The sequence below is a fragment of the Canis lupus genome, chromosome 12 (genome assembly GCF_048164855.1).
Source record: "Canis lupus baileyi chromosome 12, mCanLup2.hap1, whole genome shotgun sequence".
In the NCBI taxonomy this organism is placed as follows: Eukaryota; Metazoa; Chordata; class Mammalia; order Carnivora; family Canidae; genus Canis; species Canis lupus.
In genome coordinates this window covers 2,213,133-2,230,427 of record NC_132849.1, presented here as the reverse complement: position 1 = coordinate 2,230,427, position 17,295 = coordinate 2,213,133, and the positions used below count along the sequence as shown (strand labels likewise).

At 42.2% G+C, this 17,295-nt stretch overlaps 1 long non-coding RNA gene across 1 annotated transcript; it reads right to left on the bottom strand.

Annotated features, from left to right (window-relative positions):
- Positions 1-2,122: 2,122 nt before the first annotated feature.
- Positions 2,123-17,234, bottom strand: LOC140600863 (uncharacterized). Its single transcript, XR_012003993.1, has 3 exons — positions 16,844-17,234; positions 3,099-3,153; positions 2,123-2,863 (listed from the first exon to the last, which is right to left on the bottom strand). It is a non-coding gene; the product is annotated as an uncharacterized lncRNA (long non-coding RNA).
- Positions 17,235-17,295: the final 61 nt, after the last annotated feature.

The following is a 17,295-nucleotide window of genomic DNA, read 5'->3' as shown; positions in this document are numbered from 1 at the left end:
ATTTAAGTTCCAAGTTTCTTCCCCGCAAAATATCAAATTGCTTGACACAGGGAAATGGCTTTTCCTTTTAAGATCAAATTGATTTGGGGTCTTTCCTTTACACTCGCTAGCCGGGAAATGGAAAAACGAGCCCGCTGGAAACCAGCTTCAGAGTCCGCACGCCCAATGGGCCTGACAGATTTGGGTTTACGGGCTGATGGCGACACTTACGGACTGTCTTTAGGCCGGTTATATAGCAGCCTGCCTCTGGGTCTCGACCCACACAAAAGCCAAGAGGAGTTAATGACTCTTTGTAAGATGCGAATAACAATTAGAGAATGATTCTTGCGTGGAGCCTTCCCGCGCCCTGGCCAGGGGCAGGGGGAGGGTATAAAAGCTACCGTGGTGTGATCACGAGCCTCTGGTTGCGGGTGAGCATGTGCATGACATCCGTGTGAGCAGGTGCAGCGGACACGGGCGCTGTGGGAGGGTGGGTGCGTGGGGCCTGCCCGGGCGTCAGGGGAGCCCTGGGAGTCCCCGTGGCCCCGCTCTTTCTGGAGCTGAAGTCCACGTTCATCCGTTCGTCCTCCTTCCTGTGGAGGTCTGCAGGCTGGCGGTGTGGGAGGAACCCGCCAGGGCCCCTGGAGCGAGGGTCGTCCTTAGCTTGCGGGGATCAGACCCCTTTCCCTGCAACAGCAACAGTCCTCGGGCACCACTGCCAGGCCTCCAGCAGGTCCCGGTGATTTGTGAAAAGACTTCAAAGAGGGAACTTCAGGGGCCTCTTGGTCAGCACCCCCACCTCAACCCTTGCTCAGCGGAGAGTCTGCTTAGGACTTTCTCTCCCTTTCCCTCTGCCCCTTTGCTGGTGCTCGCAGGCACTCTCTTAAATAAATAAATGTATCTTTAAAAACAAAAAAGGAAGGAACTTCAGAAACCTCACTTGCCTTTCACATGTTAAAGATCTTCGTGATATGACACTAAAGAACAGGTCTGTGACTGCTTATTGGTCTAGAAGAGGAGAGAAAGGACAGTAGAAGACACAGGGCTGTCAGATGTCAGCAAGGCCAGCAGGGGAGAGGTATATGTTTCCCCTGAAATTCTGTAAAACAGCCTCAAAGATGCACATGCCTGAGACAGGTATGTATCAGGACACAGGAGTAACAATAAAACCTAAGCCGGAGAGTGGGGTCAGTGGAGGTGGGGGAGGTAACAGGCACTGTGGTAATGAAGTGCCAACAAAGCATAGCTCACAGGTTCTCACTCTGTCTTCCCTGCAGTCTCTAACCAGTCATCTGTCTCTAACCTCCCTGTTAGTTATAACAGGACACACAAGAAATACCTATGTATCACTAAGAATATTAATTCTCACAATATCCACACCAGGTAGATGGGTAGGCAAGGAGGTATTTGGGTACTACTATCTCTATTTTATAGGTGAAGAAATGGAGAATCAAAGATATCACACAGCTAGCTCTGAGTGCAGGAGTTGGGGTTGACATTCTATCTCCTGGCAATGACCCAGACTACTACTACCCCTTGGCCTTGACAGCTTGGGTTGTTGCCATCGAAGTGATTCAACCATCATCATTTTCTTCTGATTATCAAAGACATACATGCTTACCAGAAGATGGAGAGAAATACAGAGGCTATTGAGAAGGAAAGTCATCCATGAAATAATAGTGATCTCTATTTTCTTTTTGTATTTTCTCTATGACTTTGTGAAACAATTTGATAGTAACAAACCAAATTACCTTTCATCCGAGCAGCTCCATATAGTCTCCCCTCCCCTGCTTCTCTGAACAGCCTCTTGATGAATTTCAACCAGAGAGGAACTGAATTGTGTGCACTTGGCTTCTTAGTCTTGCCCCTAAAAGGTGTGGGATCTTTCATCTCTTCTTACCCAGAGCAGAGGACTGTCCTTGCTGATGGCAGGGGTGGGTGGGGTGAGTGGGGAGGATTGGACCCACAAAAGTCTCAAGAGAGAAGGTGGAGGAGGAGGTAACTCACTAAAAATGGATAAATATTAAGTCCTGCTTTTAGGTACTTAAATACCACTTGAGGACATGCAGGCAGCGGAAAATACAGACTAGAAATAGCATGAGTAATATGTTGCCAAGTTACAATACATGACGGAAAACACCTCTCAGATAAGCTTGAGCCAAAGAGAGATTTATTGACCCATGTACTCAAAAAGCCCAAAGGCACCTTAACTGCAGGCAGATCAGCATCAGGGCCTCAAAGCATGTCATCCTAACTCACTCTCCCTCCACATCTCAGCTCTGATTTCCTCTGTACTGGCTTCATTCTCACTCTGGCTGACCCCATGTAGGGGCAAGTTGGCTCCACCAGTTCTGGGTTAATATATCTTTACTTTCAAATGAACTTCTCATTCTAACAGTGGAAGTTCTAAGATTGAGTCTCATTGGTTCAATTGCTTTAACTTGAGTCACACACCCATCCTGGAAATCAATCAATGTAGCCCAGGAGAAATTTTATCAGTTAGAGATGCCTTCAACTACCAACAACAGAACTTGATAAAAGAAAAGAAAGTTCATGTTCCTTATTTACAAAGACACGTGGAGTGTGCAGTTACTGCTGATGATTCTATGGACTAACATCTTTGATAGCTCTTTGGCCTTTTCTTCACTGTTGTAAGATGACTGGGGCAGTTCCCCCCAAAAATAGGACATCCAGGTATGAGCAGCAAAAAGATGTTATGGGCAGCAAATGTCCCTCTTTGAGGAAAAGCAAAAGATTTCCCCAAAGCACCCAGCTGACTTCCACTCACAACTCATTGGCCACAACTGGGTCACAGGCTGCCTCTACCTTCATGGGAAGCTGGGCAGCCAACTGTTTTGCTCTTCCAGACTCCAGTTCGGTTAGGCTGGGAAGAAAGGGTTGAGGATGGGAATTGAGTTAGCCAGTCAATGAGGTCTGCCACACATGCACTACTCTGACTGGCCAGGCTAGATTCATATGAGTACCTCTAGAGCTGGGGTGGACTCTTCTGCCCCAGGACCAATGAACTGAACATGATAGAGGAAAATTGGGTGCTAGAAACATAAAAGGAGTAATAAATGCTAGCCAGACAAGAGTAAAGGCTGCCCATTATTACTTACACTTCAGGTGGCTTTGTGATCTGGCCTCCCTGGAAAGGCGCAGCAGTATCTATCACTAGACATTAAAAAAAAAAAAGCAGAAGTTAAATGTATTTACCTTAGCATTGTCTTAGGTGATGCTTCAGGTCCCCTTCAACTCTAAAAAGTGAAATATTAATAGCAACAATTACATGAACACCTCCATTTTTTTTTTTTTTAAGATTTTATTTATCTGACAGAGAGAGCGCGCACAAGCAGAGGGAGCAGCAGAGGGAAGGGAGAAGCAGGTTCCCCGCTAAGCAGGGAGCCCGATATGGGACTCCATCTCAGCACCCTGGGATCATGACCTGAGCAGAAGGCAGACACTTAACTGAGTGAGCCACCCAGGCACTCCCAAAACCTCTAATTTATTTGAGGATAGTCCACTAAAAAACTTCCTGCCCCTTTCATCCCTCTATCACGTAAGAACATTTGTTGGTGTGTTAAAGAATATTTGTTTTAAAAATCTGATTGTTTTCAGATTAAGTAATATATACCAAAAATTAGTATTAGGTGCTTTTTAAAAATATTTTATTTATTTATTCGTGAGAGACACAGAGAGAGAGGCAGAGACACAGACCGAGGGAGAAGCAAGCTCCATGCAGGAAGCCCGACGTGGGACTCGATCCCGGGTCTCCAGGATCACGCACTGGGCCGAAGGCAGTACCAAACTGCTGAGCCACCCAGGCTGCCCTGTTAGGTGCTTTTGCATGGATTATTTTATGAAGTTCTTACCACAGCACTCCATTTACTGATGAGGAAATTAAGGTTAGGAGATTTGTTCAAGGTCACTTAATAATATGTTCCAGGCTATAAGTCTCCTTACTCAGAAACCGGTATTCTTCTTGCCATACCACACTGCAGCACACTTCTCAGAACACACTGGGCCATTCCAATGAAAACAGGTCAGTCCCTGAGTATTCCCGAAACTTTCCTTTCCTCCTTGTAGAAGTGAATGAAATGCCAATCATTCTTGGACTGAAGACTCTGAAAAGCGTGCCTTAATTAAGTGTGGCTGTTTAAGACACCTTGTGTGGGTTTGGTGACTTCTTTCAGTTAAATGCTCCAAGGGGTACCAACTGGCCTTGTGCTCTGAGAGAAACGAGTCCATGTCCAGTCTCCCCAGGCCACTGACAATCCTCAGGGCGGTGGTGCCCTCTGCTATGTGTGGAGCAGCAGGGTTGGCTTTCTGCCACTACAGCAGACACCAACTGAGCAGGGTGTTCCCAGGGAGGAATTTGAAAGACTAATCTATCAAGCCTGTTGGGCCTGGCTGCCAAGGGCTTCCTCCACATTCTCAAGTGTGGAGTTGTAGGTCATTTGAGTACAGTTTTCTAACTCCTCCCTGGACAGAAACACAGATCTCTGAATACAGCTTCTGCCATTGCTGTGCACTCAGTATGAACTTTAAAAGTGTGGTTGACTAGGAAGGTGTTAACTCTTTTTTTTTCTTTCTTTCTTTTTTTCTTTTAGAGAGAGACAGTGCATGTGAGTGGTGGGGGTAAGGGTAGAGGGAGAGAGACTCCCTAGCAAAGCCCTACCCAGGGTTCAATCTTATGACTGTGAGATCATGACCCGAGCCGAAGTCAGATGCTTAAACAACTGAGCTCAGCCAACTGAGCCAGATGCTTAAACAACTTAACCCTTTTTTAAAAATCCAGGTTACAGGGCAGCCCAGGTGGCTCAGCGGTTTAGCACTGCCTTCAGCCCAGGGCGTGATCCTGGAGACCCGGGATCCCACATCGGGCTCTCTCCATGGAGCCTGCTTCTCCCTCTGCCTGTGTCTCTGCCTTTCTCTCTGTGTGGGCCTCTCATGAATAAATAAATAAAATCTTAAAAAAAAAATCCAGGTTACAAAACTGAACAAGTGATTTAGGTAACAATAGCACACACAATAAAATGCACAGGTTCACTTATTTGGAGCAAATTTTCTTAACATTGCATTGATCAATACTGGTTTCTCTTCAGATAACATAAATCTTGGGATGCCTGGGTAGCTTAGTGGTTGAGTGTCTGCCTTTGGCTCAGGGCATGATCCTGGGGTCCTGGGATCGAGTCCCACATCGGGCTCCCTGCATGGAACCTGCTTCTCCCTCTGCCTGTGTCTCTGCCTCTCTCTGTGTGTCTCTCATAAATAAATAAATAAAATCTTAAAAAAAAAAGATGATATAAATCTTTTGCCTTTTACATTGCATTGATCAGTTGTACAAAAGCTAGTTAATACTGATAGACACTTTTAGCATTTATTGTTTGCTGGAGTAAGTTATGTCTAGCTATTACATATATGAAAAGGAATCTAAACTCTTATTAGATACTACTTTTATACCAGTTTTTTTAAAGTGGTAACCACTTTTAAAGTGGTTAAAGTGGCTCAGTGGTTTAGCGCCGCCTTCAGTCTGGGACATGATCCTGGAGACCTGAGATCGAGTCCCATGTCCATCTCCCTTCATGGAGCCTGCTTCTCCCTCTGCCTGTGTCTCTGCCTCTGTCTCTCTCACGAATAAATATATATATTAAATATATATGAATATATAATTTTAAAACTCAATTATAACTAACATACAGTGTTACATTAATTTCAGGTGTACAATATAATAATTCAATAAGTGAAGTCCTTTTTCTAAAAAAAAGATTTTATTTATTCATGAGAGATACAGAGAGGCAGAGACACAGGCAGAGGGAGAAGCAGGTTCCCTGCAGGGAGCCCGATGTGGGACTCGATCCCAGGACCCCAGGATCATGCCCAGCCAGAGCTGAAGGCAGATGTTAAACCACCTAGCCACCCAGGTGCTCCTTATACCAGTTTAGAAAGAAGACTCTCTACAACTCTTCCTTTAAGCTTTGGAATTAATGTGACTGAAGAGTGACCTAAATTACAATGTGAGCTATTAGAAAATGGGCTACCATTTGTGACTACTTATTTTGATCTTCAACCAGCAATCATTTCAATGCCATGCAAACAAAATTAAATGTAGAAATAAATTAGTGCACAACGTGTCAATTTCAAAATTTTCTATTTATAATGATCAAGTTTGCTCTGGTAAAGTCATTGATCATAATATTAATAAACTAACATTACAAATTACACCTTATAAAATATATTCATCCAAATTTTCCTGAAAAGAAAAAATACTATCAACAAATATTGAACTCTAGTTAATGACACATATGCTGAAGCATTTAGAAGAAAGTATACTGGGACTCGTGGGTGGCTCAGCGGTTGAGCATCTGCCTTTGGCTCAGGGTGTGATCCCGGGATCTGGGATGGAGTCCCATATCTGGCTCCTTGCAGGGAGCCTGCTCTCCCTCTGCCTATATCTCTGCCTCTCTTTGTCTGTATCTCTCATGAATAAATAAATAAAATCTTTTTTTAAAAATAGAAGAAAGTATACTAAACTTTGCAATTTCCTTTGAAATTAATCAATAAGATAAGATGTATTAATGGGTGGCTAGAAAAACATGTCAGGGGCACCTAGCTGGCTCAGTCAGAGAAATGTGCAGCTCTTGATCACAAGGTCATGACTTCAAACACCATGGTGGGTATAGAGATTACTTAAATGAATAAATTAAAACTTTATTTTTTAAAGAAGATCGAGCCCGATGTGGCACTCGATCCCGGGACTCCAGGATCACAACCTGAGCCAAAGGCAGATACTCAACCACTGGGCCACTCAGGCATGCCAAGTGTCTGACTCTTAATTTCTGCTCAGGTCATGATCTCAGGGTCTTAAGAATGAGCCCTAAATTAAGAGGGAATTCTCTCTCTTCTCTCTGCCCCTCCCCCTACTTGTGTGTTCTCGCTTTCCCTCTGCCCTCTCTTTCTCAAATAAATAAGATCTTAAAAAAAATAATAAACAACAATTAGAGACCACTTTCTACCTGTCAGATAGGCCAAGTAGAAACCTCTAACAATGTTAAATGTTAGCAAGAATATGGAATAGCTGGAACTCTCATACATTGCTGGGCAAAATAGCACATCTGCTTTGGTGAACTTAGAGGAGTTTCTAATGAACTTAAACACACCTTTATCCTATGACCTAACAACTACACTTTAAGATATCTACCAAGGAGAACTAAAAGCATGTGTTCTACATAAAATACTGGCACACAAATAGTCACCGCTATGTTCATTATAACAGCCACAACTTGTAAATATTCTAAAAGTACATCAACAGAAGAATGGGTTGAAAAATGTGGTATGATCCATGAAAGAAATAATTGATAAGCTGTATTTCATTAAGATTAAAAATGTGGGGATCCCTGGGTGGCTCAGTGGGTTAGCGCCTGCCTGTGGCCCAGGGCGCGATCCTGGAGTCCCGGGGTCGAGTTCCACATCGGGCTCCTGGCATGGAGACTGCTTCTCCCTCCTCCTGTGTCTCTGCCTCTCTCTCTCTATGTCTATCATAAATAAATAAATAAATAAATCTTTTAAAAAAAGATTAAAAATGTATCTCTGAGAATGACAATATCAAGAAAATTGGAAGATAAGCTACAGACTGGAAGAAAATATTTTCAAAAGATACATTCTGACAAAAGACTGACTATTATCCAAGATATACAAAGAACCCTGAAAACTCATAAATAACAACATGATTAAAGAATGGGCCAAAAACCTGAACAGACAAATTACCAAAGAAGATGTACGGATGGCAAATAGGCATATGAAAAGATGCTCCACATCACATGCCATCAGGGAAATGCAAATGAAAACAAGATATCACTATACATCCATTAGAATGGCCAAAATCCAGAACAGTGACAACCACCAAATGCTGGCAAGGATGTAGATCAACAGGAATGCTCATTCATTGCTAATGGGAATGTAAAATGGTATAGCCACTTTGAAAGACAGTTTGGCAGTTCCTGAAAAAACTGAATATTCTCTTACCATGTAATCTTGCAATCACATTCCTTGGTATTTACCCAAAAGATTTAAAAACTTATGTGTACACAAAAACTTGTACATGAATGTTTATAGCAGCTTTATTAATAATTGCCTAAACCTGGAAGTAATTGAGCTATCCTTCCGTAGGTAAGTGGATAAACTGTGGTACATACAGACAATGGAATATTATTCAGCACTAAAAAGAAATGAGCTATCAAGCCATGAAAAGACATGGAGAAAACTTTTTTTTTAAAGATTTTTATTTATTTATTCATGAGAGACATACACAGAGAGAGAGAGAGAGGCAGAGACACAGGCAGAGGGAGAAGCAGGCTCCATGCAGGGGGCCTGATGTGGGACTCGATCCCAGGTCTCCAGGATCAGGCCCTGGGCTGAAGGCGGCGCTAAACCGCTGAGCCACGTGGGCTGCCCGACATGGAAAAAACTTAAGGGGATATTTCCAAGTGAAAGAAGCAATGTGAAATGGCTACATACTATATGATTCCAAATATATGACATTCTGGAAAAGGCAAATCTATGGAGATGGTAAAAAGATTAATGATTGCAGGGGATTGCTGGGGGTGGGAGAGAAGATGAATAGCACACCATACAGTGAAAATACGGCAGTGAAAGTACTCTGGTATGATACTATGAAGGTGGACGCATGTCATTATACTTTGTCCAAACCTATAGAATGTATAATACCAACAATAAACCCTGAAGGAAACCATGGACTTTGGATGACTATGTTGTCCTTGGTAACAAATGTACCACTCAGGTGAGTGACAATAATGAGGGAAACTATGCATGTGTGGGGGCGGGGGATATTTGGGAAATCTCTGTACCTATCAATTTCATCGTATACCAATGGAATATTACTCATCCATCAGAAAGAATAAATACCTACCATTTACATCGACTTGGATGGAACTGGAGGGTTTTATGCTGAGTGAAATAGGTCAGTCGGAGAAAGACAATCATCATATGGTTTTACTTATATGTGGAATATAAGAAATAGTGCAAGGGACCATAAGGGAAGGAGCAGAAACTGAGTGGGGAAAAATCAGAGAGGAAGACAGACTATGAGAGACTCTTAATTCCAGGAAACAAACTGAGGGTTGCTGAAGGAGAGGTGGGTCGTGGGTTGGGGTAACTGGGCCTTAAGGAGGGCATGTAATGTGATGAGCACTGGGTGTTACACTCAACTGATGAATTATTGAAAACAACATCTGATACTAATCATGTACTGTATGTTGGCAAATTGAATTTAAATGAAAAAAATAATTTCATTGTCTATCTAAAACTGTTCTAAAAAATGAAGTCTTGGGAAAAAATGTGGTATATTCATATAATCAAATACTATTCAGCAATCAAAAGAAACAAACCACTGAAACCAGCAACAACATGGATAAAATCTTAGAAATATGCTGAGTGAAAGATGCCACACACAAAATAATATCAGTTCCATTTATGTGAGGTCCAAGATCAGGCTAATCTATGAGGACAAAAATCAGAACTATGGTTCCTTTGTGGGGGCCTGGCTGGCTCAGTCTGTAGACCATGCAACTCTTGATCTCAGGGTTATGAGTTCAAGCCTTACTTCAGTATAGGGATTACTTAAAAATAAAATCTTAAAAAAAAAAAAAAAAAAAGGAAATGAAAGGAACTATGATTCTTTAGGAAGAAGGGGACCAGACAGGAAAGGGCATGAAGAAACTTCCTGGAGTGACAGATTTTAGGTGGTGGTTAGAGAGGTATATACAATTGTCAAAACTTGCTGAGCTTATGACATAAGATCCATGCATGTAATTTCATGTTTAACATCACGATTTGAAATGGATGGATTTGGGGAGGGAAAGGAGGAGGAGGAAAGAAATGTGACTACTGTTCCCCACAGCTCTAGCCCTCAGCCCCATTTCCACCTTCTCTTTAGTAGCTGCAACTGCTGCCTAATTTTTTGTTTGTTTTTTGTTTTTTAATTTAGGGGTAGAGAGGGGTAGAGGAGAAAGGAGAGAAAAATGCATGTGTTTTTATTGGATATAGAAGCTGGCAATGGGAGTATATGTTTATATGACCAATCTTTGCTGTGCAAGTATTGTTCAAAACAATGTGTATTACTGACAACTGCAAATAAGTATTTGAAGCACTCTAGTGATAAGGGTAAGGTTAATGCAATCTTCTTCCAGGAAAACAAATTCAGTCACTCCAAAAGTTTTTCCAAGCAATTTCAGAGTTGGTGTAGCATAGGTATGTTCAAAACTATCCTTAGACCTGTACTATGAAAAATGCAGTTACTCAATACATGGGACTTTCTAAGTTATTTCTTACATAATTTCACAATCTTTTCGAATCTTCTGATGAAATAATCACTACCTCTTACAGCATGCATATAATGAACTAATATTACAAAGTACAAAGCTGAGTAATTAAAATAGTGTGGTACTGGTCCAAAAATAGACACATAGATCAATGAAACAGAATAGAGAGCCCAGAAATAAACCCATGATTATATGGTCAGTTTATCTTCAACAAAAGAGGCAAGACTACGCAATGGGGAAAAGACAGTCTCTTCGACAAATGGTGTTGGGAAAACTAAACAGCTACATGCAAAAGAAGAAAACTGGACCACATTTTTATTACCCCACCACCACACACACACAAAATGGATTAAAGGCCTAAATGTGAGACCTGAAACCATTAAATTCCTGAAAGAAAACACAGGCAATAATTTTATTTACATTAGCTGTAGAAACATTTTTTTCCAGATATATTTTTTTCAGACAAGGGAAACAAAAGCAAAAATAGACTATTCGAACTACACCAAAATAAGAAGCTTTTGCAACCTACAGATTTAATGCAATCCCTATCAAAATGCCAACAGCATTTTTCACAGAACTAAAACAAATAATCCTAAAATTTATATGTAGCCACAAAAGACCCTGAATACCCAAAGCAATCTTGAAAAAGAAGAACAAAACTGGACGTATCACAATCCCCGATTTCAAGATATACTACAAAGCTGAAGTAATCAGAAAATTATGGTCCCAGCACAAAAATAGACACATAGATCAATGGTACAGAATAGAGAGCCCAGAAATAAACCCAGGATTATATGGTCAATTAATCTTCAACAAAAGAGTCAAGGATATGGAACAGGAAAAAGTCTCTCCGGCAAAACAGTGCTGGGAAAACTGGGCAGCTACCCACAAAAATATGAAACTGGACATAGGCACCTGGGTGGTTCAGTCAGTTAAGCATATGCCTTCAGTTCTGGTCCTGATCCTGGGGTCCCAGGATCAAGTCCCACATCAGGCTCCCAATGAGAAGCCTGCTTCTCCCTCTGCCTGTGTCTCTGCCTCTCTGTGTCTCTCTCATGAATAAAAAAAAAAATAATTAAATAATCTTTAAAAAAAAATGTTATTCAGCCATAAAAAGGAACTAAGTAGTGACGCATGCTAGAATCTGGGTGAACCTTGAAAACATGCTTGGGGAGCCCAGGTGGCTCAGTGGTTTGGCGCCACCTTCAGCCCAGGGCGTGATCCTGGAGACCCGGAAGTCCAATGTCAGGCTCCCTGCATGGAGCCTGCTTCTCCCTCTGCCTGTGTCTCTGCCTCTCTCTGTATGTCTCTCATGAATAAATAAATAAAATATTTTTTAAAAAAACCATTTGCTTAAATTAAAGAAGCCAGCCATGAAAGGTCACATAATTACATTATGCCATCTACATGAAGTATACAGAATAGGAAAACCTATAGAGGCAGAAAGTACACTTAGTTGTTGCCAAGGGATGGGAGACACAAGGGCAAATTGAAACTAACTGCTAATAGCACAGGGTTTCTTTTTGGGGAGATGGAAATGTTCTGCAATTAGATAATGGTGATGATTGTACCATGTAGTGAACATACTAAAAACCACTTAAATGTACACTTTAAGGGTGCCTGGGTAGCTCAGTTGGCTAAGCATCTGCCTTCAGCCTCAGGTCACGATCCCAGGATCCTGGGATTGGGTCTTGCATGAGCAGGGAGTCTGTTTCTCCTTCTGACCCTCCCCCTGTGCTCGTGATTGTTTTTTCTCTCACTCTCTCTCAAATTAAATAAAATCTCTTTTAAAAAAGACATTTTAAAATGATGAATTTTCTGGTATTTTATGGAATATGGAATTGTGTACCATTCATACATGAATTTAGATGAGGGTTATATTTCAATAAAACAAAACCTTTTTTTAACATTTTATTATTGGTGAAATAGGGTTAAGAGCACCTTCCTATTTCTTACCTAAGAGAGGTGTTGAAAGAATAACCAAGGGACAGAATGGAAGTGAGGCAGCTGAATTAAAAACAAAACATCATTTTTAGTAAAACAGTGAAAACACAACAGGAACTCATTTTTCTTTATTTTCCAGATAAAATATTTGAGCAATGTTTTCAGCAAAAGTAAAAAATTTCCAATTTTGCATTTACATGATCTGCTCCCCCCTTTTCTTTAATGGTGTTTCCCATCCTTGTCCTCATTTTCTGAAGTTAAAACTTGCTTGAAATCTTCCTGAGTTTGCAAATAACAGTAAGTTTATCTAAGGCAGCTTACCTTGCTTGCCCCATCTCCAATGGTTATAACAAACTATAAAACAGAAAGGTGAAGGAATGGCGATTTGTAAGATAAAACTCAAAGCCACTAGAGGGCACCGTACCCCGGGTGTTTGCAGTTAAACATTTCTGTGCAGAAATACTTTTTTATCTTAAAGATTAAGCTTCACACAGTGGAGCAGCCCCGGTGGTGCAGCGGTTTTTGGCGCCGCCTGCAGCCTGGGGCGTGATCCTTGAGACCCTAGATCGAGTCCCACGTGGGGCTCCCTGCATAGAGCCTGCTTCTCCCTCTGTCTGTGTCTCGGCCTCTCTCTCTGTGCCTATGAATAAAAATAAATAAATAAATAAATAAAAGCTTCACACAGTGAAGTCCAGAGAACTGTATATTCACCCTGTCAAACAGTCACTAGCTGGGTGGCCTTATGAAGTCTTTGAGCTTCCACATCTACAAAACATGTGGGTTTTGCCATATGGTTTCCAAGTTCCTGTCAACTCCAAAATTCTATTTTGTACTGCCTTCAAGGCAGGAAGAAATCTGACAAAATAGTAAGAGTTGCTCCTGCCTTTTTTTTTTTTTTTTTGTAAGATGTTATTTATTCATTTGAGTGAGAGAGAGAGAAAGAAAGAGAAAGAGAGAATGCAGTGCAAGCACATGAGTGGGGGCAGGGGCTAAGGAAGAAGGGGGAGCAGACTACCCAATGAGCAGGGACCCCAACAGGGGGTGGAGCTTGAGGCTGTGGTCTCAGCCCCAAGACTCTGAGATCATAACCTAAGCCAAAGGCAGATGCTTCTTCCCCTGAGCCACTCAGGTGCCCCCTTCCCCTTCTCTTTTAAGAATTCAATTTCATCGAGCCCAGACAATCTAGGATAATCTCCCTATTTTAATGTCAGCTGACTAGAAAATTTAATTCCATCTGCATCCCTAATTCTCTTTTGTCATGTAATATATTCACAGGTTCCAAGGGTTAGGACAGGAATGTCTTGAGGCAGGGACTTATTTTGACTATCATGCTGTCTTTCTTTAAGAAAAAAATACAGTTACAAGTTTGATATGACCCTACAGCAAACGTTATTAAGTTCATGAAAAATCTGTTTCTCCTTTGGTTTATTTATTGAGATAAATTCATATCAATTTATTGATATGAATTAGCCATTTTAAAGTGTACATTTTGGTGGTATTTAAATACATTCACAATGTTGCACAACCAGAGCCTATATCACGTTCTAAATCATTTTCTTTACTCCAGAGAAAACTTTGTATGCATTAAGTAGTCATTCCCTTTCCCCCTGTCCTTCAGCCCCTGGCAATCACTAAACCTCCTTTCTACTACAGATTTACCTATTCTGGATTATCTCACAAAATGGAATCATGTAACTTGTGACCTTTGTGCCTTGCTACTTTCACATACAATATTTTGATACATTCGGTAGCATCTATCAGTACTCCATTCTTTTTTATGGCTGAATAACCTTCCATTGAATGGCTATACCACGTCTGTTCCATGATGGTCTTCGATGATGGGCAGTGAATTGTTTGCAACTTTTCACCATTGTAAATAGTGATGCTATGGACATTCCTGTATAAGCATTTGTTTGAATATTTGTTTTCAATTCTTTGGATATATATATACCTAGAAAAAATAGAACTGGGGGATCATAGGGTAATTCTCTAACTTTTTGAGGAGCCACCAAATTGTTTTTCCACAGGGGCTACACCATTTTATACCCCCACCAGCAATGTATGAGGTTTCAAATTAGTTCACAATCTTGCCAGTACTTATTTTCTTTTTAAAAAATTTTATTTTAGCCATCCTAGTGGATGTGAAATGGCATCTTGTAGTTTTGATTTGCATGTCTTTATTGACTAATAATGTTGAGTATCTTATCATGTGTTTGTTGGCCATTTACATATTTTCTTTGCAAAATGTCTATTCAAGTCCTTCACTCATTTTTTAACTATCTTTTTGTTATTGTGTTGTGAGTGTTCTTTATGTATTCTGGATATTAGACCCTAATTAACATATATTTTTTCCCATTCTGTAGGTTGTCTTTTCACTTTTTTTAAAAAAAGATTTTTTTTAAAAAAGATTTTATTTATTTATCCATGAGAGACACACACACACACAGAGAGAGAGAGAGAGAGGCAGAGAGACAGGCAGAGGGAGAAGCAGGCTCCATGCATGTGGGACTTGATCCCTGGTCTCCAGGATCACGCCCTGGACCGAAGGTGGTGCTAAACCTAAACCGCTGAGCCACCCGGGCTGCCCTAAAAAAAAAAAAAAAAAAAAAAAAATTAAGATTTTATTTATTTGAGAGAGAGTAAGCATGAGCAGGAGGGGCAGAGAAAGAGGAAGACAGAGAATCTTGAGCAGACTCCATGCTGAGCAGAGCCCAATGTGGGGCTTGAAATCATGACCCTGAGATCATGACCAGAGTTGAAACCAAGAGTCAGATGTTTAACCAACTGGGCCACCCAGGTGCCCCAAAAATTTTATTATTTTTAAGTAATCTCTACCAACATGATGCTTAAACTTACAACTCTAAGATCAAGAGTTACACACGCCCTCAATTGAGCTAGCTAGGTGCCCCTTTCACTTTCTTGATAATTATCCTTTGATGCACAAAAGCTTTTAATTTTGATGCAATCCAATTTACATACTTTTTCTTTAACAAAAGAAACTCCTCTTTTGGTGTTATATTTCAGAATCTATTGCGAATCCAAGTTCATTAAGATTCACCCCTGGGTTTTTCTTTTTTAAGATTTTATTTATTCGACAGAGAGCACAAGCAAGCGGAATGGCAGGGGAAGAGGGAGAAGCCAACTCCCCCTGAGTAGGGAGCCTGACATGGGGCTGGATCCCAGGACCCCTGGATCATGACTTTCTGTGGTTGGCAAAACTCTTTGAACATTGTTCCACATCATAGTTGGGAGCCAGGACTAAAATGTTGAGTTAGGACCCCTTCCAGATTCTACCCTCTGCTTCCCTGATTTCAACTTATCCTTAACCTGTAATAAACATGACCTTGAGTATCATAACTTCCAGTAAGTTTTGTGAGTCTTGCTAGCAAGTTAGTGAGCTTGAGGGTGATTTTGGGAACCCCCCAACTTGTGGCTAGATGGTCTAAAGTGAGGGTGGCACTGGGGACCCTCCAACTTACACATACAGCTGGTGTCTAAAGTAAGGGCAGTTTGGGGGACACTGTTTCTTCAGACTGTACTGTTGCCTAAATGCTTTGCAAACTCCTTGGTTAAATATAGCCCTAGGTATTTTAATCTTTTGGATGCTGTTGTAAACGCAATTGTTTTCGTAATTTCTTTTTTTCTCTTTGTTTTTAACACTCATTCAGCACTCGCTATATGCTAGGCTCTGTCTGTCCCAGTGCTTCACAAACACTAGTTTTATTTCCCTAACAACCCTAATTAGGTCCTTTGGTTTTTGAAAACCGGGCAGTCTGGCTCCATACTCTGAACCCACTACCCTGCACTTTACAAGATTTCTTTGAGAAATTTCCTGGGAATCACTCTGTTCTATCTCTTCCCATTGCCATTATGAATTCACTCCTGAACCAGTGTCTCCCACTCTGTCTCCCTAACTCGACCATCTACAGTCCACCCTAAATACTGCTGCCACCCTAACAATCCTAAAGCACCAGTGTTCAAGTCCTGGCCACCATAATGACCTGAAGATCTTTCCTTCTCTTCATTTTTTAACAAAGACAAAAGCAATTATTGCTCATAAGCAGTACTTGGCCGTAGATGCTACACTGTCTTCTACTAGTTAGTACTTTGAACTGTTCTGGAAAATTTTGCTGTGAAATAGGAAGAGTGGGGGACCTCTCAGGACCAGATCCCCCAAATGCCAGTTCTCAGTCGTTTGCAAAACAAAACCTTAAGGCCCACTCATGGGACTGTTTTGAAAATTGTGTGTGGTAGGGGGTGGGAGTGAAGTGATTGGACAAGGTCCCAGGATGCAGCGAAGACTCAACAAATGTACCTCAGCCTCCTCAAAGAAATTGTAATTTCTTAGCAGGCAGGGGCCTTGATTTCTCCTTTTTGGTTATTTGTTAAAAGCCAACAGTATTTAAAATGACTTTCACAGAGACGCTTTGGTCTCTAGACTTGCTCAAGACACCACAGTGGCCCTTAGGACAAAATCAGGCTCCGCGGTCTGACCTCAAAGGCTGGCTACGGGCAGCTGCGTGACCTGCGGAAACGGCTTCATCTCTCTGAGCCTCGGGGGCTTTATTGGGGAAACGTACCTGCTGCACAGGGTCGCCATGGCTCAGGTAAGTGCTTAGCACATCACTGGTCCCTCAAAACTGCCGGCTCTAATTATATCCTGTCCCGAACGTTCAGTGTCCCTAAAAGCTTGGCCTCCGCGTTCTCGCGTCTCGGTGTTTCCGACACTCACAGCCCTTCTCCTCAGGGACCCGCCTCAGGCGCCCCGCGCTGACCTGCTCTTCTTCCCCGACCTCTGCGCGTATCGAGCGCCCAGCATTGGTCCAGCGCCCCGGGAGGCCCCGAGTCGGCCCCGGCGGTGCGCCCTGTCAGGCCTCGGCGGCTTTTCCCTCTTCTCCGCCCGGGCCCGAGCGGGGGGAGGGGGCGCGCCGGGGTCGCGCACGCGCACGCGCACGGGGCGCGGTGGCCGCAGGGGGTCGACGCCCGGCGCCGGTGGGGCCTGCGGGCCGGTGGCTGCTCGCCGGGGCGGCGG